We start from the raw sequence: 23,832 nt of genomic DNA on the forward strand, positions 1-23,832 counted from the left end.
AAGCCAAGTACAATGAAAGCAATGGACTGCATCTGTACTTAGTATTAGACTTTCTTTTGGTGAACTCAAGGCTAGATAAGCCATGCATGGAGCACACATAATGCTGATGAAACATCTGCACGCTCCCTCAGGTTTCTCTGCTCATTCTCCAACACCAAATTCACCAAGATCAATTATTTTTGCCCAATAAAACCTCATCCTCGAACCCACACTGCTCCTGACACTCCCAGCCTGAAGCACATGGTGAAGGCATTAATCTCTGCCTGTTCTGTTCCCTCCTGCCACTAACATCATGAAAGATATTAGCTTTAGCAGACAGAGCAGCCAGGAGAATTCTTACTTCAGTCCGGGAAAGCTTGGCATTACGTTTTCCCATCTCTATTATTAGGGAACCCTAAAGCCTTAGAAAAGTCACTGTTGATAGACCTGAATAAGTCTGTAAATCTGTTATGCTGCATATCACCTAGACAACTTGTTTTCTCAAGGTCCGATTTGCATAGTCACTCAAGGAAACTGGGGCAGGGTGAGCAGGGTCTGGAGGGAGAAAAAGCCCTTTCTGCCTGCTACTTAAATCATAAATAATGGCAGAGAACAAGATCCATTTTCTATGTAAAATCCAATCCCCAGGGGCTAGCTATCCCCTTACCTCCCCCTTCCCTACCCCACCATAAACTTCATACTTTCAGAGTGCAGTTTCATCAAAAAGCAAAGCAGTTCACAAGAAAGAAAAATCTTTGAAATCTATGTATTGAAATGCAGCATCAAAATGCCCTGTTTTGATAATATTTGACTGACAAAATGGTTTTAAGATGCTCACTTCAAGCTTAATGATAAATTTGCCCACAAAGACAAAGTTGAAATCTGATGTTTTAATTGTTCCATTTTTCAAAATAAACTTTAAGAACACTGTCTTATCCCAATTCATAATGGATATGGCAATCCAAGAAAGGTACACTTTCCACACAGAAAAAATTTCCGATTTTTACCCGTGTGCATGGCTGTGACCAGAGAAGGCAGGCCAGGGTTCGCATGGGAGATAACATTACTGTTTTCCCTCTCAGTTTGTTGGGAAAGAGTGGCAGCTACAGAGCTCACAGACATCTCATGTGCAGGGCAGTGGGTATCCCACAAGGGGAATGGCAGCTCTCCACCCAGCTCAGGGAGACAGAAAAACTGATGCACTACTGTTTTCTCTAGTACCCTGAGACAAGGTATTAGCTATTATTTGACACTTATACTGACATAAAAGGAGGCTCCATCCCTTAAATATTACCCTAACTTTTCTGTCCTTTCCTTTATTTCAGCAGCTGACCATGCTACCTAAGATGGGTTCAACACTTCAGCTTTTACCGAGTCACTATACTTTTCTTTGTTTCCCTGATAAGGAATTTTCTCCTCACTCAAGACAAATGCAAGCCTCTCCTTGCATGTAATCCCATTTTCAAGGGGGCAAGAAAGAGGAGAAAAGGAGAAGACAGGAAAGAGAGGAGATGCTTGCAGAAGTCATCTCTAAGGAAATCAATACAAGCAATGCTTCATCTCTTCTCTAATCCCCCTGCGTTGTATCCCAAGTGTCTCACTTAAACCATAACTAACAAGTAACAACAAAAACCCCCAATCATAAGGCAAAGCCTGCAGCAGGTGGTATGAGGTGGCAAAGTTCATAGGCCCCCATGGCTATCCTTAAGACTCCAGAAGCAGCCACAATCTCCCTTTCCAATTTATTACTTGCCAGTCAAAGCCTAAGGCCTGTATTCAAATTTTGTACTCTAGATTTACACACAAATAAAATCCCACCAACTCCAGAGGCAGTTGCTTCATGAGAAACAGAGTGAAAACAACCATGTCAGCCATTGACAACTGGTTAGTCCCTTCCCAGTCTGAAGAAGCAAAGAAGGTTTCTGACTAGAGCAAGTTACTACATAAAATACATTGAGGCAGGTCAGCTAAGTGGAAAAAGTTGTTTTGACAAGAAAAATGTAACTCCTGATTCTGCCACTAAAAGAGATAGGGCATTTTCCTAATGGCAAAACATTAACTGCAGATCATAAGAGTTTGGTTCAAATCCTGGGTGCATTTTCTTAATGTAAGGGCCTCTCCAAATTGTTAGCATGGAAATTTTGTGAAAATGTATGCACATTTTCTTAGCTTGGCTCATGTCTTGGTGGGTCTGGAGGGAGCTGGAAGACATACTCCAAGACACAACAGGAAACATTGCGAGGATAACGAAAAATAAGAGGAAGAAGCATGCATGCTAGAAAGGCTTTGGTTTGCAAAACAAGTCACAAGATATAATTCAGTCAATGGTAACAAACAATAGCTGTATTCTCAGACCATCCAGGCAAAATATTCCCTCTGAGTTCTCACATGATGTGTTTTTCCCCAGCTCACAGGTCATATATATCCTTCACTGCTTAGAAGTGACATTTGTTAATGAAGCATGCGAGCTCATCTATAACATCAGCTGCTTCCCTGTGGAAGGCACAAGGGCTCCTGAAAACTGTAAGAAGTGTTACTAAAACAGAGGGCACAGTTTCGAGTCTCCAGATCTTGGATTCTGCATCTGACTTTGGAACTCATTTAATTAAAAAAAAAAAAAAGAGGAGTTACACCAGAAGCTGGCTGTCAGCACCTAGATGATTTATTCAGTTCAGCATAAGCTTCTGGGCCAGAGAGAGGTCTGCACTCTAGTCCAGCCCGTAACAGATCTAGATTCAGTTCTTACACCACCATGAAAGCACTGGGCAGACCCAAGCGATTTCTCAGCCTTTTGTTTATAGACTAGGGTCATACTCCTACTTCCCCACAGGGGATAATACCATTTGTGAATATTGTACACTGACCTGAATTTGCTCTGGGAGAGATGGGGTAGAAATAGGCATAAAAATAGAGTTAATCCACCTTATAGCGAGTTTGTCAGGAGCCCAGGCAGCCCCCTGGTGCCCTGAGCTACAGGCTGAGCTGTGGTTTTAATGTTGGTGGTCATCATGAGATGGCAAGACCCTCCCTGCTCCACCATCTCTTGCTTTCTCTTGGCAGGCAGAAGAAAGGAGTAATAAGAGCAGGGAGCTGTTAAGGAGAAGGAAGGTATACTCTTTCTGGGACATAGTGCCTCACAAGGCCACCCATGCTGCAGGGAGATGGTCCCCAGACCTGGCTGCAAGTGCCAAAGAGGAGTTTAACTGCTATTAGTAGTCATATTGAACTTGCCCCACAAACTCTCCACTAAATGATTACCTCATTTTCATGCTATGTAAGTCTGTGGGAGGACTTCATTTTGAAACTAAACCTGTTTCTGCTTTGATGCACTGCAAGAAACACGGACACAGAAGACTGTTCTTGCTCACTAGTCTTGAGGCTTTTCAATGTGCAAGACAGAGGCAAGTTAGATTCTCTGCAATAGCAACTAATGAGCTAATCAGTTGCACAATTATTTACTGTTATTAAAAAAGGATTGTCACTATGGCAACAGGAGCATCTACCACATTTGATTTCTCCAAGACACAGAATGATTCTTGGGAGTGCACACAGCGGATGGACAAGCTATCAGAGCTTTTCACAAGGTCTCCTAGGAAATATTTTCCACTTGTTTTCCATTGCATGCCAGTCATTGTTTTGATTGACTTCATGAACACCTGTCCATGAGTCCTCAAGAAGAGGGAGGCACAGGGGGAAGTTACTGCCTAGAGTAATAAGGCCTTAACAAGACTTGTGGCACCTGTGAGACCAAATCCCAGGTGAGAGCAGTTGGTGCCACTTTTCAGGGCTCAGCTCAGCTTCCTTCCAGCTCACATCACCTCTTTGGGGTCAGGGTTCCAGCTACCACCTTCCCTGATGCTTGCACCCATGCACTGCACCCTCTTTTGGCAAAGATCAAGCCCCCATTCCAGTTCATTATGCAACACCAGGAAGAGCTCTTCAATACAATCAAAGGGCTAAAACAGGTAGCAGAATAATCAGCAGTGTCAAAAGAAATGCTGATGCATTTTTATGCAGAAGTGTACTTTTACATGACAAGTGATGCAGACTGATAGGAGAGTGCCTGCAAGAAAAGCAATTCTGTCCCTATCTGCATGTTTGTCTCCTCCTTGTGCTGAACATAGGGAGCCCATGGACGCAAAACTGACTGCAGTAGTTTTACCATACAAGTCTAATCCCCCCCCAAAAAAAAACAAGTTAGCCAAAAAAAACCAAAAAACCAACTAGATTCTTAGATCAGCTAGCTGTTTAAACCTACCTGAGGCCACATGTTTACATGTGATGCAAGGGACTGGACCATAGTATGGAAGCAGCCCAAAGTTATACTGAATAAAATCTAACACAGTCATGCCCTAATATCTACCTGCAGGCACCTGAAGTTACAGATACACCTTAGGTCACTATGACATAGTTTCAGACTCACACTGGCCAGTAATGACAACCCTGCGACACTTTACCATTTTACAGTTGTGGCAGCTTTGAACACAGAATCACTAACTTTGAAGCTATGTGCTGGAGTATTGCAGTAGTAAAAGTCTACAGCATTTCCTCAAGAACAAGCAGACACTTTCTATTTGCAGAAAGCTAATTGACAACATGGGAGCCAGGAGACTTCAATATGTATTTCTAAAGGTGCTTAACACAATTTCTGTTTTAGCATTAAAAGAGCACTAAATATACATTAAGACACTGTCACAAACAGCAAGATGCACACAGCCACATCTCCTATGTTTGCCTACAAGTTTCCTATTTGAAGCCCACAGGAACTTCATCCAAAGTCCCCTAAAAGAAAACTGACTATTTTACAACAGTGCTAGAAAATAAGTAAAGTCCAAGAAGTTCCTAGGCCTTCCCAGGACTCTTGGGATCAGCTCATTTGAGAGTAGTCAACAGTAAACCAGATTAGCAACTCAAACCCTGTGGTGGGCCTAGAAACAAGTAGTATTTCACAGAAAAAAGTGACCTGAAAAATTATTAAGATAGAAGATAAAAGGAAAAAGTTCCCCACTTATTTTCCCTACTTTGATTTAAAAGACCTCAGGCTATCAGGCTGCTCCTTGAAATGGCCTGTTATTTATGATTTCTATCATGTTACATATATCCATAACCTAGTATTTCTGATTACATTTCTGCTCTACCATTCAGGAAAAAAAGCAACAAAGCACCAAAAAGAGACATTCTATGAGTCTCAAAATTGTTCTGGTTCAAAAAGAGAGCAGATCTTCAGATTTCATCCCCTCCAACTCTGCCCCAGTAACAATTTTACTGAGGATTGAGAACAGAATAAACATTTTTCTCCTATTAAGTAAGGAAAAACAAGTAGCAGAAGTGACTTCTTAAAAGCATGTCTTTAAATTTCTTTAACTTGTTAGCTTTCCTCAGAACCCAGCCAGTAGTTCAAGGATGGTAGGGGAAAGAACTATCCATGCCTGCAGTGAGCTCCTAACACATACTTGTGAGCTATGCTGCTGACTGAGACCAAAACAGACCTTAAGAGCTCTGGAGCGCTAACCCAAGCATGGTTCTGCTTATCCCTTCTGAAGAAATACCTGCTTGCCTGACTTGCTTACCTCATGGGGTAATACTAAAGCACCTTGCAAGCTCTTCTTGCAACCTGCTGCTGTTTTCATGGAAGAGGGAAGAGCTCAGTAGTTCCCTTCTCCCTTCAAGACAGCTGCTTGGGCAGGAGCCCAGCAGTAGCCTCCTTACACCTGGGGGAGGCAGGTGGGAGCCTAGTTGGCCAAGAAGATCAAGGCAATGGAGCAGCTGGAGGTCTTGGAGGAAAGAAAGGAAACACTAAGTATATCTGGAGGACCACAAGCCATTTGGAGAGTGTGAAGTAGAAACCACTGGACTGCAGTACACAAGGAACAAGAATGCCTGTAGCAGCAGAGCCAAATGCAGGTCCTTCAATATGCCAAGAGGTCAGTGCTAGTCACCACAGAAACAGGTAAGTCCTAAAAAAGGAAGATACAGATGTCTCTAGGAGTACAAGGAAATGAAGACATTTCAAAGTCATAATGCTAGGGGCCAGACACTACTGGCCTAGATTCACATCATTTGGGCTGACATGCTGCATGGTAGGGATATAAATCCATGGTACAGTTTCAAAGTTAGCAACATTGTTCTGGAGGCATGTCTCGTGTCATGAAAGATGAGACTATTTCATCCTCCAGGATGAACTCTGTACAGCACTGATCTGACACAAGAACATTTTGTCAACTCATCCACCAAGACAGACTTCTCTCATTATTTTAAAGGATTTTGCTGCACCATACCCAACTCAATTTTCACCACACATTTTTCTTTCCCTTCATATCTGAGATGTCTTAAGTGAAAAGCACCTTGTTATCAGTATCACTTTCTTTTGTGCAATATCTTTTATGCAAATGTATGTTAGTCCCCATTTGTCTCCTTCTGGGAAATGTGAATGTGCTTTCCCAAATTTGGCCTCAAGGCCTAGCCACAACCTTGCTTATCTTTCTGCTTCTGACAGCTCCAGTTAAAAAGCAGTTTCATGTTAAGAAAATGGAAAACACCTGGAAAGAAAAGCAGCCTCTATGACCTCTGCTCCACAGACTCCCAGGGTCTCCTGTGCTGCACAGAAGCACTCCTGCTCCCACAGTTTGCTCAATAACCATATTAGCAGGCAGCTACCTTTGCAAGTCAAATCTTAGAAGCAGGATAAATGGCCTCAGGACTTGTATGTTCTGCCTAGCTTTCAACTCATATCTTTGTTATGACAGGATGGGGAGAGCAAAAAAAGTTTGTATTTTTAAAAAGTCAATTAATTCAGCCAAACAAGCTAAGAGATGTTCAGGTTTAGGAGACAAAGTATTCCTTCTTGGCCATATGGGTATTGAAGTTATCAAGTTTCCTCTAAAAATTATGTAAAGACAAATTCACCAAGTAATATCAATAGACAGAAACCATTCCCAGCTCAGGAAGTTCTCTGGGCTGAAAAACAGAGGACAGGACAGTGCTCAGGGGAAATAATTACCCCTCCCTAAGCATTCACATAGACCTCTGCTGGAGTCAGAGCACAGTGCTAGAGGGACCCTTTATATAGACATTATAATCAGGGCCTGGCATGACAGATCTGATGCAGCTCAGTGAAGTTAGCTTGAACTTGTCCATCTGAAAAGTCCTAACACACAGACAAACAGGTGTCACTTCACCAGCTGAGACTAGTGATGAGCTTCCACAAGTTGATGCTCTCACAGAAATCATCTTTCCAATGGCATTTTGCACTAGAATCTTAGTGCTCCCATGTTTGGAGGATTTAAGTGAAGTAAAGGAGGGGCAGTGAAGCCAAAAAAACACTGTCCTTCCTTCTCACCAGACACCTACAGCAGCCCCGCTACTCAGACAGCTGAAAGTGAGGTATCTCCCTGGAACAGAATTTTACATGTAGACACCATCAGCCCAGCCCTGCCTTCCATGCCACTAACAACCCCTTTAGACCCAAGGCTGTCAGGCCCCATGATTAAAGGCCCATCAAGCAAACACAGACTGACTAGGGATCAGAATCAGCCTGGTAACCTCATCAGTAAGAGCTAGAGCACACTGAGTAGCACCACAGTTTCTCTGAAGACAAAGGAGAACGATTAGACCAGTGTCCTTGCGTGAAACCCACAAGGATGAGTCAGGGAAAGCAGCTCTCCTGCAAACTGGAAGAGGCCATTGCCTCAAGGGGGTAGGACTTCTATTCTATGACTTTTTGTAGGAGGCTGGGTGAGGTGCCCTTTGGGGTTGTGCAAAACTTGCTATGGAGTGTTTAGGTGGAATACTCTAGAATCTACCCAGGAGAAAAAGGATACAAGCAAGTGAGCTACAAGAAAAGATTCAGGTGGGGATTTCTATCTCATTAGACATCATAGAAAGCCATAGAAAACAACCTCAGGTTGCTCTGGGAGCAGCAGAGCTTATTTTAATTCCTTTCAGTAGGAAAATTCTAGCAGAAAACAGATCCTGAATTTTTGACTGGAAAGCAAAGTGGAAATAATAAATAAAATAATCAAGTGTTACAGCCTGACTTAAATCACTGGTGGTATGAAAATACTTGTTTTGTAGAAACACCATTGTACAATTTGGTCTAGGTTTTCTGAGTTATTTACCCCAAGCCCCTTCTTTACATGCAATCAAGAAATAATTAAATCTCAGTACTCTATGCACAATGCAAGTGCCTTACAATTTTCTGTGTGCATAATTATTTATAGACAAAAATGGCAGCTGTGATATGAATGCAATGTTTCAGCATTAAGTTTAATATCAGCAGGCAGGAGGGTAATTAGTTAATGGGCATGCAGAGTTTTTCTTAAAGGGTGAAAGCATTAATTACCATTTCTTCTATTTTGAATTGCTCTAATAGACAGATTCCTCCCAGAGTACATCTAAAGATTTACTTCCATTCAGGTATTGTTTTATACAATTAAAATTTAGGCTTAAAATTAGCCATCACCCAGAGAATTGGTAACAACTATTATTCCTAGTGTGTTTTCCTTGAGAAGTAAATCCGATACTCTTGAGGAGTAACTCAAAGGCATTAGTGATTCTGCACTGCAGTTATCAGCAAATACACTAATTTGCCTAATTCAGCAGTCATTTCCAAAGCAGGTCTTTCTTAAAGTGTCCCTGACCATCCCATGAGCATTTGTTCACACTGTTTAATACACACTACAGGATTTTTTTTGTCCCAGCAATTTATAGGATTGACCAAGTTCAGAGGAAGGTTACTGCAAAAAAAAGTTTAGCTTCATGCAGAGACAGAGCACACAGATCAGCAGCAAAGCTTCAGACAGGTGATGAAGTGACAGTAAGCTAGTTGTACTCCTTCCAGTTTCAGCACTGTGGAATTTATCCACTTTCACCCAGCCAATATATGCTTGAAAGAAGCCATTTCTTGTATGGGAAACTTTCATAAGAGCCACAGACAGCAGAAATTATGTGGTGACAATCCAGGGCCAGCAGGAAGAAACAGTCGTCTTTCCAGATAGGCACAAACAGGAAACCGTCCCATGAGAAGTGATAGCTTCAGATCACTTCAGGCAAAACCAGAGCTGCTGGCATCATGGTTTTGGAGTTACTCTAAATTTCATTATATCTAGCTTGTTTCCCAGCATCCCCAGTGAAGAGCAGCTCCATTCGCTAAGTCTCTGTGGCAGTCAGTAGCAGGGCTGTACTTGTCACCCAACACCCTCTTGTAGCTCACATGCAGTCAAAGCCTCTGAGCTCTGAAGCTTCCATACCACAGGACCAAGCCCACCAAACAGGAGCTCTGGTGCTACGAAGACCACACACAGCATAAGTTGGTGCCCACAAACTATCCATTATCCCAAAGACAGAGCTCTCCTCCTCACCCCTCAGTTCCCTGCCCTTTGCTAAGTTCACTTATCACAAGGCAGTTCTCAAAGAAGAGCCTGTCAGATACCACCATCCCCTGCCAAGCAATGAGCTTTATTTGGGAACAGCCCAGGTGGCCTCTGCTAAGAAATTCAAGCTCCCACTCTGCCCCCAGCTGACTGTTTTTACAAAAAGATGATGCTGATTTCCAGAACCATAGCTGCATTCAGAGTACAAAGTGCTTTCCATGGCATAGCTGCAGCTTTCAAAGGGGGGAGGTACAATAGTAATGCTAGTTACCCAGTTGCCAGAAAAAAAACTATTCCCACCAGCAGAGCAAGAAAGGAGTTGTTCAAGACAAACTCTTATATACATTATCCACGTATTGCATCACCATCAGCTTTCCTTGTATACAAACTGTAGGCTTTATTTTCTCCTTCAGAGGCTATTAAGTATTTCCTGCACCGTTTCCCATTTAAGAGTCTAGTAAGCTGTATAAACATAGACACCGATTCATACTTGCTAAAGACTTCACCATTGTCACTTAATTATTGTTTGTACTAATTAAAATAATGTATGCAGATAGAGTCAACACTAAGCAACACTAAACTGAAAGCTTCTAAGCAATTCGTCATATTGCTAAAATATGCAGGCATGTTTCTCAGCTCTAGAAATCTCTTTTCTAATTTAGAAGTACATTAGGCATTGCTGTGAGTTTGTGACTCAAAGGTAATTGCAAGACACCTTTCCTGGCTTCTTGTGTTTTCAGTTTGTGATTGCTGCAAGAAGTTTAATGGCAGCTGTAATTCTCTGTGCTGCCCCAGAAGTCCCCAAGGGACAGGCCACAATGCCAGTTTCTCAGAAGCAAACCATTACACTTGCTTGCTGTAAAGATCAAGATGTAGAATAAATGTGAAATAGAATGTAATTAAGAACCCTTTCACCAAGAATCATTTATTTCAAGACACTATTTGGAAAGTCTGAGTGTTTTGATGAAAACTAGTGACGACCAATCCCCTGGCCAGGTAGCAAGGGCTACCTCTCATGATGATTACTTTCTTAAAAATTAAGAATTCCCATCAATTGTCTACTCACTGTAGATTAGGCTGGAACACAAATTTACCAAGTTGCTTAATGTTGAGTTACATTGTTTAGTTCACAACAGACAGCTACCTAAATTCCCCATGAGGTAGTTTAGAATAAGGAAAGACAAATAGGCTTTTCAGAACATAGACTATTGGCCAATTCCTCATACTGAAGGCAAGAAAGTTTACCCTCACAAGAAAAAACATCCAAGGTTTAGTTTTTGTTTGTTTTTTTTTTTAATTCTACCTGTAGTGCTTAATAGCCTTGAGCAGCTGTTTCCAGGCACCTGAGGGGAAAGGGGAAAAATCCTCTATTTTGTGATATGATTGAGACCAATTAGAGAAGAGCAGAAGCAAGACTGCAAGTAAGGTCTTGATACTGAATTGTTGTACATCTATAAAACCCATATAACTATGATCAAAGTCAAGCTGTCACCACTTAACCCTATTGCAGTTAGAGACAAACAACTTCACCAAAACCCAGCTAGTCAACACAAGAAACTTCTAACCCAGCAGAACTCCTTCGGCCCAGACCACAATTCAGAATTTCCTACTGTAACCTTGTACTGAGTGCCCAGACCACAACTCTCAGTTTCTATTAAATGGGACGAGCACACTCACACAATGCCTGAGCATCCCCCATACTGAATCCCTTCAACTTTGAAGCAAGCCAGCACAGAAAGATTATTAGAAATACCTGGGAAGGGATTAGTCTAAACTGCCTGCACATTCTGCTGAGTCAGCAAAACTCAGTGCTACACCCAGAAACAACCTGTCACAGTGGCTGGCTGATCATCTCTCCTCAGACATAGAGCTGCATTGTCAGGAATAATTAAATAGCATTCCTGACCACCACAGCAAAAGCTTCGTGTAATACCTTGGCACCACTGAGTACGGGAGAGAGTTCCAGATCATCTTCCAGCAAGTACTTTAGTGACTCTTCTTCATCTTAACCCTGCCTACACAGCCACCACATTAGCTCTTCCTCTGGCCTAAAATTCTTTAATTTCTTTAGAGTACATAACTCCCTTAAATACATAGTAAGGTTTTGTTGTTCTTTAAAAAGCACATGTCCCAGGGCCCCAGCATCAGTATCTGAATAATTATAGATCACTTGCAACCCAGATGAAAGAGACTAAAAAATAAATAAGCAAAAACTACTCTTGAAGTCAAGACAAGCACACTTACAGAGCAGAAAACAAGGAGGGGAAAACAGAGCCCCCAGCAGAGGAACACAACAGAATTCTACATCAAACACCCCATCAGCACAGGCAGAGCACGAACATCACTGCCAGCACCACCACACCAGCTGTAATCAAGTCCCCTGAAGCACACTCAAGTACAAATACATTCTGCATCTCCTCAAAACACAATCAGCTGCAACAAAGCTTAAGGGTCCCAGAGGCACACAAATATGAAACTCAAATTTGGGGCTTGAGGTTATACAAGGGTAATGCCAGATGAAAAAAAAGTAGGGTACTGGAGAGCCCAAAACTAGAGAAAGAAGAGTAATGGGGGCATGCCATTTTAAAAGATAGTAAAAATGTTACAGAACATGTTAACCTGTTTCTAAAGCTTATTCTCACCTTTCTTCACCCCAAATTTCATGTCAGCTCTGCAGATAAGAGCAGAGCTCTCTTGCAAATCATTCCATGGTCTTTGCCTGACGGGGTATGCATCTATAACACAGCACCTTTCTATGAGGGGGCAGAAATGCATCATAGTTCATCTGCACAAGGGCTCTAACAGCTTGCAGGCAAGAATCACCTTTGCCTTCAGCAACCTATGCAGGAAGCCTCACACAACAAAGATGACTGTTCAAGATAGAAATAATCTTATACAGCAGTGCTGCATCTGGGAATTCACAAAGAATTAAGGGAGCTGACATATTTCCTAACATCAAAGCAATGAAGATGACATATTTGTGCTGTCCCAGCCAGACTTGCAGGCTTCACTTCTCTTTGGAATGGCCTGAATGCCTACAGAAATCACCTTAATGACATTTTTTGTGAGGGGGCACTAAAGACAGTTTTGGTCAGCAAGTTTTGAAAATGCTGGAACTTAACAGTGGAGATTTGGACATGCTTGAGCAGAACTAGTGCCCAGGCTGCCACAGACACTTTTGGGGACGCTCAGTCAAACCTACCAGTCACAAGAAACTCATACAGGGTGGCTCTCATTGGGGCATCATTCTGTCAGGGCTCGATATGACTAATGCATTGGAACAGAGACTCATAGTTTAACTGAGAGCCAGCCCTGCTGCATTTGGAGTGGAGATACTCTTGCAGCTTATGCCTTTCTATTGTTCAGCCAGACCTCATGGGTCGCCACTGATAGTTTATTTTGTATGCAAGTTCATGCTTTACACTCATTTAGGGAGGAGCATTAAAATCCTTCAAAGTGCTTTTGCCTACACTTTAAATGTAAAGGATAGAGTATTCCACTGGAAAGAATAAAAAGCTTCCCTCCTTCCTTTTTGTGAAAGAGCCTGAAGAACATCAGATGGAATAAGCTATACAGATGGCATGTATTATTAGCGAATAAAGGAGCTGCAATTAACAGGCAGATCCTTAGTTTATTAGGAGACCTACACAAAGCAAGGAATTTAGTACAAGCCTCCTGCAAGCTCAGGAAGAATTTGAGTGACTCTGATTAACATACATACACCCTGTACTTCTAAAGGAAAGGCATTTAGCCTGGTATAGTTTAGGCAATGAATGAGAACTGAACAGAGCACTCACTGCTGGAGTCACTTTCCAGAGCAAAGCCGTATTTTACTGAACAATTCTGGGTAGAAACACAGAAGAATGACACCACATTAAACAAATCCTTGCCAGAGGGACAGAAAAACTAAAACATTTCTTAAAGAAATATTCAATTAAGCACATGTTCAAAAGTCATATCAGAGATGGACGGAAGCTAAAGACAGATTTTTTTTTTCCATGCAGCAGGATTGTTTGCTTATAGACAGGGTGAAAAATAATTACCTTCAGCAAGTTAAAGTCAACCCTTTCAGAAAAAAAGAAAGCACACCTATGTTTAATGCAATGAAGATTTAATGTGATACTATGAGATTGAAGTACCTGCCAAGATGATAAAGAAAGAGAACATCTGTGCTTGTCACATACTTCCTTTTGAAATGAAACAACCCACACTGTCACTTGCTACATTCTACTAATTTTAACCAGCTGCATTATCCAAATAGATGCTGCAAAATACCCACAAAAGTTGACTATTCCCTGCGTGACACCTCCAGCCTGTGCCTGCAGGTACCACAGACATTTCAACCCCTCCCAAACACACACAAATGAACAAACAGGTATTGCAAGATGCATGCCCCATCTTCACTTGTATTATTTGGGCCTAAGCTTACCTACCTATAAAGACCTTTTCTTCAAAACTCAGTCCACTGATGTACACTGAGCAGGCTACCATTACTACATATCCTTCTCTGAAGTAGAGCTGTCTCTGCCCAAACTTGCCCTCCTACCATCCGCTCACATATGTAACAGTTCTGGTGACCACTAGCTTTGATAAACCAGAAGAAAGAGGTACCAATCCAGTGTGTGACAAGGGGGGAGAGCTCCAGGTATACTCCTCCACAGCTGGATGGCAAGAGATCTGGGAGGACTTCTCCCTCAGCAGCTCCACAAGCCCCTTCTTGTCCATACTTAAATACCTGCCAAGCTTCCTGTTCAAGTCCAACAGCTGTACCCACACACATCCACTCCTTCATGCAACACTTGTTTATAAGCATTGCTTGAGTATTTCCCTATTTGCTCAACTTTGCAAAGTTTGCTTGCTGAATAAGGTCTTCACCCAGTCAAAGGCCATTACTCACACAGCAGTGTTTGTTAGAAACCAAAACAACATATTATTCATACCGAGTTCTTCCATTCAGTCAGCCTCACCCCTCCAACACCTCATTTTTCCTATTTAGCCTAGCACAGCTTTTTTCTGAAACTGGGCATAAGGCTGACATTTTTTACAATTTACTGATTTAGTTCTTTTCAAGGCCACTTGATACGTACTAGATTAAAAGCAGTCCTACCACATACACGGAAAAAATAGCCTTATTTCCCCACACTACCATTGCATTGCCTTTCCTCTCTTTGAGGAAGACCCACTCCCCGCTGGGTAACACTCCATTTATCACAGCCTGCAGAGAACCCTGTTACAGGACTTGGCTGTATGTTGCAGCACCCCACTGTCTGCTCTCCAGGTTACAGAGGAGTGCAAGTATATAATTAATTATACCTAATGTTTAACATATCACCTTTCATCTATTAATCACCTGAATAGTCAAATTGAACCAACTCGAAAGATGTCTATTACATTTCACTAAACTCAAACTTGGACGCAAGTTTTAGCTCCTAATATTACATAGTTAAACAAAATCCTCTGGCTAGTACTATAACTAATATGCTGATAAAACAAAGGGTTTATTTGGTTATGAATTAATGATTCACAAATACATTGACAAGAAAGTAGAGTGTCATTTATCATACAAGAAAGAAAAAAACAATTAACAGCACAAATACAAAATTCCTATCTCTATCATACAATAGACATTCTATCACCAATTAAGTAATTTGCACTAACTGAGTTCCACCTTCACTTTCTGAAAAGAAGTTTGATGCATTCTTTGCTCTTCGTGTCCTATAAAGCTTGACCTGGTCTAAGTTTTACAGCCACCACTCTGAAACTAGAATAAGTCTCAGTCTGCCAAGTTCAGCGGACAGCATATAACAACGCAGTTCATTTGTCAGTCTCCAGCTCAGAGTTCATCCTGTATCTTCCAATATCTTATCCCTTCCAAGCAAAGGCTTTAAATCACAACCAAAGCGCAAGTCTAACAACTAAAGCAAGGTATACTTAAGATGGAAGTAAGGCTTACATCCCTGAATAGCACTACTTCTGCAGCTCCCATCACAAACCTCAGGTAAAACAGATCTTTAGCACAAATCTTGTAACAGTTTATTTTCCATTCTGTGAGAATAAGAGGATGTGGAACAACAAGAGCTTCCTATGACATTCCTGACACATGTTTTGCAGATAAACAATTTGATTCATTGCCTATATTAAAACTTCTGTCTAAGAGATTGTTTCCAGAAGCACTGATGCACCATCCCAACAGGAGGATCTGAAAGACCTAATACTGGACGGTAACCCACATAGTTTTGGGTAAAGCTCACAATCTCCTACGAAGTTGCACTTTGCTGAGGCTCAGCACTACCCCAACAAATCTTGGTATAAATACTCTTACTGGAATGAGTTTTTTTTCCCAGGGAAAGCCTAGGGATCCCTTGAGTCACTGAAGGTTTTAGTCACTATTTTGGAACTATGCAGAGAGGCGGGCAGTAATCCAAGAGGAAAATACTTGCATTAAATAGACTATGACAAGCACCTGGAGACAAATAGATTGTAGTTACAGAATCTCTTCTATATTAAGAAACAAACAAGACAACACTTGAAATCTTTACCACATCTACCTTTCAGGCTTTCCTAGAGCTCTGTTATAGACATCAACACCTCCTGTGAGAGGGAGGATTAGCCTCCAGTACATGAGATTCAAAGGAAGTAGGGCTCCAAAACAGGTACTACAGCCTACTGGTTAGGACAGCTTCCATAGAAATGACTGTTCTAATGAAGGAAGAGAAGAACTAGATCTTCTGCATTCAGCAGGGTAGGAAGCATACATGCATGCATGGAATTTTGCCAATTTTTCTTCTGACACTGAATAAAGAGCTCCCAAACCAACCCTTTAAAGGGATTCCATAACAAAATCTAGCATCTAATTTTCATCAAGACTAATTATGAATTAGCAGTAATTCACCACCATCACATAACCAAGGCACAGTATTTACATCTATGCCATTCAGCAACACCTAGCAAAGAGATTACACACCTCCAGAAATCAGCAGCTACTAAGAGTATTCAGACTTGTAATGTGTTTCAGTACCTAAACTTCAGCCATATAACAATTTTAGCCAACTTTTTCCACACCACCACCCCCAGCAGGATCCTGTAAAACACTTACCTTCAACCAGACCTGGTCTAAAGGGCACCTTCTTCCCTCAGAGGCCCATAGGAACATGCATGCATGCATGCATGCATGCTTGCTTGCTTGCTTGCTTGCTTGCTTGCTTGCTTGCTTGCTTGCTTGCTTTCACAGCCCAAAACTCAGCTTTTTCCTTCAGATTTTCTCTTATTTGGTGTACTGGCTTATTAAGCCAGGAACTCAGCTTCACCTGGAGCAGGTGGGAGAGGTCTTATTTTGCAGGTGAGAGCAATGAGGTAATCTGGGATACCAAGCCACACAAACAATCGGAAGTACATAATGTAACATTGATAAAATATGAGTCTTTTTACAGAACTAAGGACAAAGAACATTGGAAGGTAACCTTAGGAGAAAAGGACTGGGTCAGTCAGTGCTAATACTTGTAGCACTTAAGATGTATGAGTTAGATCTAGATATGCCCTTCCCAAGAGGAATAGGATTAACTGAAGGATAGGATTGGACTAAAGGGAAAGAAGTTCCCAGACCAGCTGATCTCTCAAAAACTGACACAAGAAAGCTTTGTATTTTCTTTCCCTGCAGAAAAGTTCTTTGGATGAAGTTAGCAGTTAAATCAGAGCAATGTGACAATACTGGCTGAGCAGCCGGAATTTATGGGCCCAATAAGGATAGCTGGATGACAGAGGTCAAGTTAGGTGATCTGATGATACTCTTGTCCTAAAGGCCCAGGCATGAGAGAGAGAGGAGACAAGCAGTGGGTGGACTGTGATTCACCTGTGTAAATCCTTATTCTCCAGGTTTACTTCCAAGAGTTGGCTATTCATAGTTAGCTGCATGCTTTCTTTTTAGGTGCTATGAATGTGTTTTGTAGAAGAAATATTTTGAGTGTCCTTCTGAGTCCTCTACAGACAACACAAGCGTTTCCACAGACTTTCCTGGGCCTTAGTCCTAAATAAACCATGAGGATTTCTGAGTTGTCTTTTACTTTACTTCTTCTGGGAACCCAAACCCCTTTGAAAACAATTCAGTTTTTCTAGGACCCTGCAACCTTCGTGAACTCATGCCCCATCTGCTGTCATTGGGATCTCAGATTAAGGCTCAAGTTCTCCACCTGTGAGAGTGACAGCAGCTCTCTTTCTTAGTATCCATCAAGATGTTTTCTTTCTTACTTATGAGTTTGCCTATATGGTAAAGAATAGCTCCAGCATTTTCATATCAGACTGAACTTGGTTTTGGTTAGGACTGATCCCCATCTGTTACGCACAGAAGATCTTGCCCTAGCAATAGAACCCTAAAGCCCCGCAAAATACTGTTACCAATCTTTTCTCCTCTAGGCTCAACCCACTCAACTCTCTTTTTCATTTAACTTCCCCTTTAAGTTTTCCCTGTGCTTACAGAGAAGCTTTCCCGCATCTCTTTCTCTCAGCTTCACGTCCCTTTTCGTTGTGATTATCTAACAGAGTAGTTAAATATTTCATCTTTGTCTCTTAGGCGGAATTAATTGTTTTATGTTCCACACAGAGTATTTTCTTTGATTAATTAAAACACACACATAGGAAGCTATACAGTAATTTTATTGCTGTTTTCTAGTAAATAGCATTTTGTGTTCTGGATATTATCTGGCAAATGTGCAGTTCACTTAAGAACTACAAAACAGAATTGAAAATTAATATAAACTAGTTAACATTGTAACAAAACTAACACCAATGCCATCAGTTATAAGGAAAGTCATGACACACTATGCATTACTCAAGGAATTTGACTTTTTTTGTGTGTTATTACTGCTGCAGAATTTAAATATGGTGCATTGTTTTGATGACATAATACAAATGCATCATGTTGCCTACACGTTGCCTGAGTTGATGTAGATAATTTAACATTCAATGGATAAATTTAAATCCTGTGTGCATTGTTATTCCAGGTGCAGCAGGTCAAACTGTAAATAACAGGCCTCAGAGTACCTGAGCCTTGCAGCATTTGAAATACAGCTGAAGACTCAAATCTTTCAGGCTGAGTCTGCTTCTAGGAAAGACTTATCATAGAGCATAGGATATCATATTTCACACATTGGTGATTATGATCACTTTGCCCATGTGGGCAAACAAATGTCTTTTTCCTGTTGGATGTAGATCAGCCCCACACTCATCACCTTTAAACTTGACTACTGCAATGCCCTCAGCTTGCAGCAGGCATTTTAGGCATGCCGGTACAATGAAAACAAACCTCTCTGCTCCAATAGCAGCTCGTGCTTTCTTTCCCGTGCTTCCTTGCCTTGGGAAGGGACTAGTTTCAACAAGTGTATTATTCATCCTCTGCCTAGTCTTGATCACCCAAGGTCTGCATGGAGTCACCCCTGCCCCGTGGCTTCGCAGACCAGCTTTCTGGAACCAGCCTTCCTCCAGAGCTGTTTGTTCTGATCACTGCCAGTCTTCTATGCCTTGAAACTCACCTCTGAATAAGGAAAACTGAGGAAGTTATACAACAAAACCAGTCACAAGAGCCTGATTTTGTCTATAAGGTCCATGCATCTTTCAAACTCCAAGTTTGGCCCCCAGAAAGGAAGCAAAAGCAATTCTTAAGCCAAGATCAGTGTGAGTCAGAGGCCCAGATACCAAAAGATGTATGGCTGTGCAAACTCAGACTACATGCACAGATACAGAGCTAATTTATTCTGAAAGTACTAAATAGGCATAAGTTAAATTAATTGCACCTGGAGTTTCAAGCCTAAACCATGAAAGTTAAGGTCTTTTTTGTTTATTTAGTCTTTCAGTGGCACTTGCCACTGCTGCTGTTAAAATAGCACTAGGATCGATTTGACGCTTTAAATATCATGGACAAATCTTCAGTCACCATTCCTGTGCACTATTTTCTAAATGGTATCTAAAACAATTTCCTTTTTATTTTCCCAGTAAAGTGTGAAATTGTTTTCAAAAGTAATTAGCACATTGTGACACGTACGAATTAATATAGCAATTGACATCACAAAAACCCTAGCAGCCCACAAGAGAATGAATTTTGAAGCAAATCACCTAAATCTTCATAAGGTCTTGAGCCCAAAGAGGCAGAAAAAATTACCACAGAGATTTAGTGTGAGCTCCCATTAACGTATTAAGTCATATGTAGGAATCTACTGTAATTAAATTAAAAGTAAAGACCATCTTTCTTTGCAATGAAATGATAATAAATAGCCTGTAGTGACAAAGATACACAGTCTAACTCTCCTGTACCTGTAATTTTCCCCTTCTTGGAAAATAAGAGAAAGTTCAGAGATGCTCCCAACAGCTTCAGGCAGACAACAAGCAAACTTGTGTTCCTCCACCCTGCTAACACAGGGGCCATCAGCTAGGTTTGGATCCAAGGGAAGTTCTCCAACATTTCAGGAAAGCCATGCAAGTGACTGTCTGGTGCTGGGCAAGCAGACATGTTGTCAGATGTGTTTCAGCATTAATTATACTATGGAAGAAAAAGCTGCATTTTTGATGTGTGGTGTTTCAGTAACAATTAAATGAAGTTTTAGTGTGAAAAAAACCAAATAAGTTTCCCTTCCTCTGGTTCTTCTTAAAGTTATTTCATTTTGTCCCAGCTTCTAAAAACATTGCCTTTTTTTGTGAAAGTGTCACTTTTTAATTAACTCGCTGCTCTTCTGAAGTTCCTGAGTAAAATGCTTGTTTGGCTATTTCCTTCAAACTTAAGATATTTTTAAAACTTCCTGTTCTTTCCAGATACCATAGGTGTCTTCAGTAAGGAAGCATATATGCTTGGCCTTCCAGTCCCTGTGACTGGGGAGAGCTCCATTGACACAAATTAGCTCCCCAGAGCCCAGCTGAAAATCCAAATACTACCAGACATTTGATAAACTCCCATCCAGAAGCGGCTTCACCAAAGCACCCACCAGTCGTCTTGAAGGGAGAGCACGGAGGACCTGATCTGGGCAGCTTCTTGCTGCAGGGTGTCAGGATCCCTCCCGAGGGGTGCGAGAGGTGGCCAGCTGGGCAGAAGCTCCCCTCCACCCAACCCCTGTGCAGCTACAGCTACACACCCCTGCTTTATGGGTCTTCTCCATCACCTGAGTCTCTGTTGCAACCTGGCTAGAACTGTTCAGCAACTGATTTATTTCCCCAGAGCTTGGAAACTTTGAGAATATCTCTTTTCTACCCTCTGCTTAAACCTGGTCCACACCTGAGCCACTGTTTCCCATCCGAAGTGATCTTACTGTCTGTCCATAACGAACCCATAGTGAGCTCTGAGTGTTGGTCGTGGCCTTTCCTTCCACCGCACTTAAGAACATCTGCTTCTCATTTTAGCCCAAAAAGAGAAAACCAGACAGAAGCAGGCAACCATCCAAGAAAGCATCAGAGGTACAGTTTAGTGGACTTCTCCTAACATCTGAAATATGGCAGCAGTGGCCATTTCAGAAAGACAGGACTGGAGACAAGGCTATGAGATATTCCCAAGGGGTCCATCCAGGAGACAGGCTACCTACAGTGCAGGTCCAGGTCCATCCAGGAGGCAGAGTTACAGGCAGGCACATCTACAGACAGGGACTGACAGCCCTCGGCTGAGCCGAAATGGGTGTCCTGGGCCATGGGCAGGGGTGAGGGAGGCCCCAGGGGAGGCTGGACAGGGACACGAAGGGCCATTAGAGCCCTCAGGGGCCTGACTGTGACCCATCCCTTCATTTGAAAGATGACATTTGCAAATATCATTGTCAATATAAAAGCCAACAACAAATTAATTACCTTCAGTTTTATGATCTCAGCAGCTTTCTGAGATCCCCCTCAACTACCTGAACACTTGCTGGGATTAAAATTTTTTCACACTTTGTTTTTTCATATATATTGGTAGATAATTATCTTCAGTACCAGATTAGATGATCCGGTTAATAGCTCACAAAAGTAGAGAGTCTTCCTCACTCATCATTGCTACTTCTAGAAAATCCAGACTGCATGAGTTTTCTTTGTGTTTTCTTGTTAGTCCTGTGTCCTGTTTGTAGAGGTGATTTTTGTACCACCTCTGGGCCCTGTGTTGCAGTTGACAGCTGTAAGGTGGGGTGAAGAAGGATGATATGTGCAAAATGTACTAGCAGAAGCTAAGGGATGAAAGTTTTAAATCACTTGCCTATGACAAGCAGAAGGACTCTGGCTAAGGTTTACTGACTCTCCAACACAGCAATTTATCACTTTTGGCCATTCTCTCTGCTTGTTTCCACCAGGTAAAGTGCTACTAGAAATGAAGCAAATGACAGCGCAAGCTCTCACACATATTTTATTACTGATGGACCCAAGGCACCACCACAACCTTCAGATGTTTATCCTAATGATTCAAGGAGCATGGGTGTTCAAACCTCAGATTTTATTTCAGCGTATGCTAAAGATGGGGATTAGCCAGCTCAGCAACGCTTGCCATTGAGCTGCCAGGTCAGTCATAAGGGATTTTACAGGAATTTACTAGGACCGTGGTCCTTTTGTCAGTCCCACTGCAGATGCAGAGAGATGACTCCTACATAATGCAGGTCTTTCTGAAGTGCTGTAAAGTCTGGCACACTAAAGAGGCTCTCCGGGCGGGCTCCCGCATTACAGCTCTGCACAAATAAGTCTGAAGCCCATCACTCTGCTCAGCAGTGCCATGCCTCCCCTCCAACACTGGTCCCTCTCTGGGGTAATCTTACCTCTGCACTCAGGGACAGAGCACCTTATTGGTGCCAGCAATCACAAGAGCCTCGCTAGAGGACACAGCTTTCACATGATTCAATTAGGTGGTTTTTAATATTCTGTAGAAGAGTAAACTTGAGATGTGGTTTGAAGCATTCATTAACCTAAGCAGACAGGTATTGTAAAGTCCCAGTGGCAGTAACCTCACCTCCTGTCCTCTTCCTTGTCCTGGTGACAGGAAATCTGCTCCCACATCTTTCCTCTGTCAGGGTCATTTCAGTCAGTGCTTTCAGATAATTCCCTACCTGAGCAATTCTAAAAGAAAAAATATAACCCCCCCCTTTCTTCATAAAACACCTAAACAGGGAATTATTATGGAACAGATAGTAATAATTTTCTTGCATGTCTTTCTGCCATGCAAGCTCTTTCGCAGGAAAAAGGGTTCGAGGTACCTCCAATGTCCTGGAGGGTTTGCAGAGTTCTCTGCATGGACAATTACAGCCATTGAGCACATCAGTTCAGTGGCCAAGCCAGGAAGGTAACCCAAGTGCCTAACTCCTGAGCAAGTGGGGAGAAAAAACCTTTTAGGCATTTAGGACAGTATTACGGTCAGTAGGAGGGATGCACTCGCAGCGTGCCTTCTGACGGTGCTGTGGCCTGAGACCTGGCAGAGATCTCACCCTGCAACTCTCGCTCACGGTCTGCTGTTGGGAAGCAGTGCAGGGACTTCTGCAGCCTGTTAGACCGATGAAACACTCATGGGGTGTTTTTGAGGGGAGGCTAGAGGAGGGGAATAAAATGATGAGAGAACAACATATTTCTAAATTCAAACTTTGACTTTTGAAAGAAGGCCTAATTCCTTCCTAAATCTGGCAGCAGGTAATAATGCTGCTTTATGAAAGCAAAAGTGTAACATCACCCATGTTTACGGGGTCACAACACAGCCTGCTGAAGCGGGATTAGGAGGGACTGTTTGTTCCTGCACACACAAAGCTATCACACCCAGGGCACATCCACGCTGCCCGAATCTCATCACTGAGTGAGAGCTGGTTCCTATTATGCTTCCTTTAACTGACTGAGTCTCACTTTCTGTCATTACTTAAATCCTTCTCTGTTGCAGAAGTAAAGGATAATATTGGCATTTGCTTTAAAACATTCCTGCAGCAATCTGGGACAGTGTGTGATCCTGTGCCCTTCCCCCCCACACTTGGAGACAGCCTGTGAGAAGATTTGATTATCAGAAGCAATAAACTTCACCTGATCTATATAGACTACCAAAAAGCCTATTCCATGCTAAATGTCTCTTTCACATAGACTGACGGGCACCCCGGCATCAAATCCAAAGGATCAGCTGCAGAGCAGGAATAGCAGTTAAAAGAGAAGACGGGGAGATATAGTACAATAGGTAAAATATCAAGCGGCACATGGAAAGGGAAACAGAGCTCTCCTGCATACACCCTTACGAAAGGAAGGAGGTAATCTAGTTAATGTGAATTGAGAACCCATTGGAAGCTGGTCAGAGGAAATGCATGTCAGTTTGTCTGGGCGAAAAGCGATTCATGCAAATATTAATGAGCCTTTGAAACTCATTGCATTGTTTGATGCCACAGTGCTGGGGGATACAGAAGATCACACAATAAAAGCTATCCTGCATTTCAGCCCATGTTCTCAGCCATGAACTTGGAGATCTGGGAATAAACTTCCCCTTTCGGCAGGTTATTTAACTGTGGGCTTTCTTGGACTTATGTCTTAGCAC

Source organism: Ciconia boyciana, chromosome 8 (assembly GCF_034638445.1).
Source record: "Ciconia boyciana chromosome 8, ASM3463844v1, whole genome shotgun sequence".
Taxonomy (NCBI): domain Eukaryota; kingdom Metazoa; phylum Chordata; class Aves; order Ciconiiformes; family Ciconiidae; genus Ciconia; species Ciconia boyciana.